The sequence below is a fragment of the Salmo trutta genome, chromosome 13 (genome assembly GCF_901001165.1).
Source record: "Salmo trutta chromosome 13, fSalTru1.1, whole genome shotgun sequence".
Taxonomy (NCBI): domain Eukaryota; kingdom Metazoa; phylum Chordata; class Actinopteri; order Salmoniformes; family Salmonidae; genus Salmo; species Salmo trutta.
In genome coordinates this window covers 87,881,743-87,886,717 of record NC_042969.1, presented here as the reverse complement: position 1 = coordinate 87,886,717, position 4,975 = coordinate 87,881,743, and the positions used below count along the sequence as shown (strand labels likewise).

The following is a 4,975-nucleotide window of genomic DNA, read 5'->3' as shown; positions in this document are numbered from 1 at the left end:
TGGGAGACTAGAGGTAGATGGGTCTTGGCTGGGCTACTAGAGGTAGATGGGTCTGGTTGGCTGGGCTACTAGAGGTAGATGGCTCTGGTTTGCTGGGAGACTAGAGGTAGATGGCTCTGGTTGGCTGGGAGACTAGAGGTAGATGGGTCTGGTTGGCTGGGCTACTAGAGGTAGATGGCTCTGGTTGGCTGGGAGACTAGAGGTAGATGGGTCTGGTTGGCTGGGGCTTAGAGGTAGATGGGTTGGTGGCTGGGCTACTAGAGGGTAGATGGCTCTGGTTGGCTGGGAGGACTAGAGGTAGATGGCTCTGGTTGGCTGGGCTATAGAGGTAGATGGGTTGGTTGGCTGGGCTACTAGAGGTAGAGGGTCTGGTTGGCTGGGCTACTAGAGGTAGATTGCTCTGGTGGCTGGGCTACTAGAGGTAGATGGGTCTGGTTGGCTGGGCTACTAGAGGTAGATGGGTCTGGTGGTGGGGCTACTAGAGTAGATGGGTCTGGTTGGCTGGGCTACTAGAGGTAGATGGGTCTGGTTGGCGGGCTACGAGAGGTAGATGGGTCTGGTTGGCTGGGAGACTAGAGGTAGATGGCTCTGGTTGGCTGGGCTACTAGAGGTAGATGGGTCTGGTTGGCTGGGCTACTAGAGGTAGATGGGTCTGGTTGGCTGGGCTACTAGAGGTAGATTGCTCTGGTTGGCTGGGAGACTAGAGGTAGATGGCTCTGGTTGGCTGGGCTACTAGAGGTAGATTGCTCTGGTTGGCTGGGAGACTAGAGGTAGATGGGTCTGGTTGGCTGGGCTACTAGAGGTAGATGGCTCTGGTTGGCTGGGCTACTAGAGGTAGATGGGTCTGGTTGGCTGGGAGACTAGTGGTAGATGGCTCTGGTTGGCTGGGCTACTAGAGGTAGATGGGTCTGGTTGGGCTACTAGAGGTAGATGGCTCTGGTTGGCTGGGAGACTAGAGGTAGATGGGTGGTTGGTGGGAGACTAGTGGTAGATGGCTCTGGTTGGGGCTACTAGAGGTAGATGGCTCTGGTTGGCTGGGCTACTAGAGGTAGATGGCTATGGTTGGCTGGGAGACTAGTGGTAGATGGCTCTGGTTGGCTGGGCTACTAGAGGTAGATGGGTCTGGTTGGCTGGGAGACTAGAGGTAGATGGGTCTGGTGGCTGGGCTACTAGAGGTAGATGGGTCTGGTTGGGGGCTACTAGAGGTAGATGGGTTGGTTGGCTGGGCTACTAGAGGTAGGTGGGTCTGGTTGGCTGGGAGACTAGAGGTAGATGGGTCTGGTTGGCTGGGCTACTAGAGGTAGATGGGTCTGGTTGGCTGGGCTACTAGAGGTAGATGGGTCTGGTTGGCGGGAGACTAGTTGTAGATGGGTCTGGTGGCTGGGCTACTAGAGGTAGATGGCTCTGGTTGGCTGGAAGACTAGAGGTAGATGGCTCTGGTTGGCTGGGAGACTAGTGGTAGATGGCTTGGTGGCTGGGCTACTAGAGGTAGATGGCTCTGGTTGGCTGGGAGATAGAGGTAGATGGGTCTGGTTGGCTGGGCTACTAGAGGTAGAGGCTCTGGTTGGCTGGGAGACTAGAGGTAGATGGGTCTGGTTGCCTGGGAACTTGTTATCTCTTTGTATCTCTTGTATCTCTCTTTGTATCTCTCTATTTTCTCTTTGCTCTCTTGCTAACTCTCTTTGTTCTCTCTTACTCTCTCTTTCTATCTCTTTGTTCCCTCTTTGTTCTCTCTTTGTTCTCTCTTTGTTCCCTCTTTGTATCTCTCTGGTTTCTCTTTGCTCTCTTGCCCTCTTATCACTTTATATCTAGACTTTGAATGATGAATTGAAATGGAATGGACTTCTTGATAACTACAAAAGGACAAAAGCAGCAGGTAATAAAGTGAGGGAACTAGAAGGTAAATGACCCAACTCATGTAAAAGTTATTCATAGAGTTCAATATGTATTCAACCAGTTGAATTGACCTGTTGTACAGGTTAGCATGCCAACAACTGTTTGTTACAACTCCTCCAGTCCACCTTAACAGGCTGATACAGATCACTTCCTCCAGTCCACCTTAACACCTCACCAACCCTCACAGTTAAACTCCTCCAGTCCACCTTAACAGGCTGATACAGATCACTTCCTCCAGTCCACCTTAACACCTCACCAACCCTCACAGTTAAACTTCTCCAGTCCACCTTAATAGTCTGATACAGATCACTTCCTCCAGTCCACCTTAACACCTCACCAACCCTCACAGTTAAACTTCTCCAGTCCACCTTAATAGTCTGATACAGATCACTTCCTCCAGTCCACCTTAACACCTCACCAACCCTCACAGTTAAACTTCTCCAGTCCACCTTAATAGTCTGATACAGATCACTTCCTCCAGTCCACCTTAACACCTCACCAACCCTCACAGTTAAACTTCTCCAGTCCACCTTAATAGTCTGATACAGATCACTTCCTCCAGTCCACCTTAACACCTCACCAACCCTCACAGTAAACTTCTCCAGTCCACCTAATAGTCTGATACAGATCACTTCCTCCAGTCACTTACCACCTCACCAACCGTCACAGTTCCAGGCAATCTGATAAGAGCTGAGTTCAACTACAACAGAAAACACACGGATCAAAACAGAGACATTTTCTACTACAAGAGGCTCTACAAATACATGCAGCCTAAAATAAAATGGAGAGATTTTCACAGCACAGTAAAGTGAACCCAATAATATTATACTGACCACTACTTACCGAGTCATGAAAAGATTTGATGCAACATGCAAACTACCTCAATGAAATACATCTAGTACTTCTAACTACTGAAATAGCTTCTACTGAAATACCTCTTCTGAAATACCTTCTACTGAAATACCTTCTACTGAAATAGCTTCTACTGAAATACCTTCTTGAAATACCTTCTACTGAAATACCTTCTACTGAAATAGCTTCTACTGAAATACCTTCTTCTGAAATACCTTCTACTGAAATACCTTCTACTGAAATAGCTTCTACTGAAATACCTTCTACTGAAATACCTTCTACTGAAATAGCTTCTACTGAAATACCTTCTACTGAAATAGCTTCTACTGAAATACCTTCTACTGAAATACCTTCTACTGAAACACCTTCTACTGAAATAGCTTCTACTGAAATACCTTCTACTGAAATAGCTTCTACTGAAATACCTTCTACTGAAATAGCTTCTACTGAAATACGTTCTACTGAAATACCTTCTACTGAAACACCTTCTACAGAAATACATTCTACAGAAACACCTTCTACTGAAATAGCTTCTACTGAAATAGCTCTGACTACAAACTCCAATGGTCTGATATGGTTGTCATGCCTTGTCAAGGAATAACAGTTAATCTGCCTGTCTAATGAATCTGAGCTATTCCATCAGGCAAAGCCCTGCTATAGAGGATATAATAGACACCATACACAACACACCAGTTATATACCTCACCTGGGTGAACTATACTCCTCCACCAGTTATATACCTCACCTGGATGAACTATACTTCCCCCACCTCACCTGGATGAACTATACTCCTCCACTAGTTATATAACACACCTGGATGAACTATATTCCCCCACCTCACCTGGATGAACTATACTCCTCCACCAGTTATATACCTCACCTGGATGAACTATACTCCTCCACCAGTTATATTCCTCACCTGGATGAACTATACTCCTCCACCAGTTATATACCTCACCTGGATGAACTATACTCCTCCACCAGTTATATACCTCACCTGGATGAACTATACTCCTCCACCAGTTATATACCTCACCTGGATGAACTATACTCCCCCACCTCACCTGGATGAACTATACTCCTCCACCAGTTATATACCTCACCTGGGTGAACTATACTCCCCCATCAGTTATATACCTCACCTGGGTGAACTATACTCCTCCACCAGTTATATACCTCACCTGGATGAACTATACTCCTCCACCAGTTATATACCTCACCTGGGTGAACTATACTCCTCCACCAGTTATATACCTCACCTGGATTAACTATACTCCTCCACCAGTTATATACCTCACCTGGATGAACTATACTCCCCCACCAGTTATATACCTCACCTGGATGAACTATACTCCCCCACCAGTTATATACCTCACCTGGATGAACTATACTCCTCCACCAGTTATATACCTCACCTGGATTAACTATACTCCTCCACCAGTTATATACCTCACCTGGATGAACTATACTCCTCCACCAGTTATATACCTCACCTGGATGAACTATACTCCTCCACCAGTTATATACCTCACCTGGAATATACTCCCCCACCAGTTATATACCTCACCTGGATGAACTATACTCCCCCACCAGTTATATACCTCACCTGGGTGAACTATACTCCTCCACCAGTTATATACCTCACCTGGGTGAACTATACTCCCCCACCAGTTATATACCTCACCTGGGTGAACTATACTCCCCCACCTCACCTGGGTGAACTATACTCCTCCACCAGTTATATACCTCACCTGGGTGAACTATACTCCTCCACCAGTTATATACCTCACCTGGATGAACTATACTCCCCCACCAGTTATATACCTCACCTGGATGAACTATACTCCTCCACCAGTTATATACCTCACCTGGATGAACTATACTCCCCCACCTCACCTGGATGAACTATACTCCTCCACCAGTTATATACCTCACCTGGGTGAACTATACTCCCCCATCAGTTATATACCTCACCTGGGTGAACTATACTCCTCCACCAGTTATATACCTCACCTGGATGAACTATACTGCTCCACCAGTTATATACCTCACCTGGGTGAAACTATACTCCTCCACCAGTTATATACCTCACCTGGATTAACTATACTCCTCCACCAGTTATATCCCACCTGGATGAACTATACTCCCCCACCAGTTATATACCTCACCTGGATGAACTATACTCCCCCACCAGTTATATACCTCACCTGGATGAACTATACTCCTC

General features: G+C 46.6%; 2 long non-coding RNA genes across 2 annotated transcripts; both read right to left on the bottom strand.

Moving 5' to 3' along the window:
- Positions 1–1,723: 1,723 nt before the first annotated feature.
- On the bottom strand, positions 1,724–2,479 carry LOC115204978 (uncharacterized). Its single transcript, XR_003880545.1, has 2 exons — positions 2,103–2,479; positions 1,724–2,021 (listed from the first exon to the last, which is right to left on the bottom strand). It is a non-coding gene; the product is annotated as an uncharacterized LOC115204978 (long non-coding RNA).
- Positions 2,480–2,931: 452 nt separating this feature from the next.
- On the bottom strand, positions 2,932–4,697 carry LOC115204977 (uncharacterized). Its single transcript, XR_003880544.1, has 3 exons — positions 4,539–4,697; positions 3,590–4,280; positions 2,932–3,493 (listed from the first exon to the last, which is right to left on the bottom strand). It is a non-coding gene; the product is annotated as an uncharacterized LOC115204977 (long non-coding RNA).
- Between the last annotated feature and the right edge of the window lie 278 nt (positions 4,698–4,975).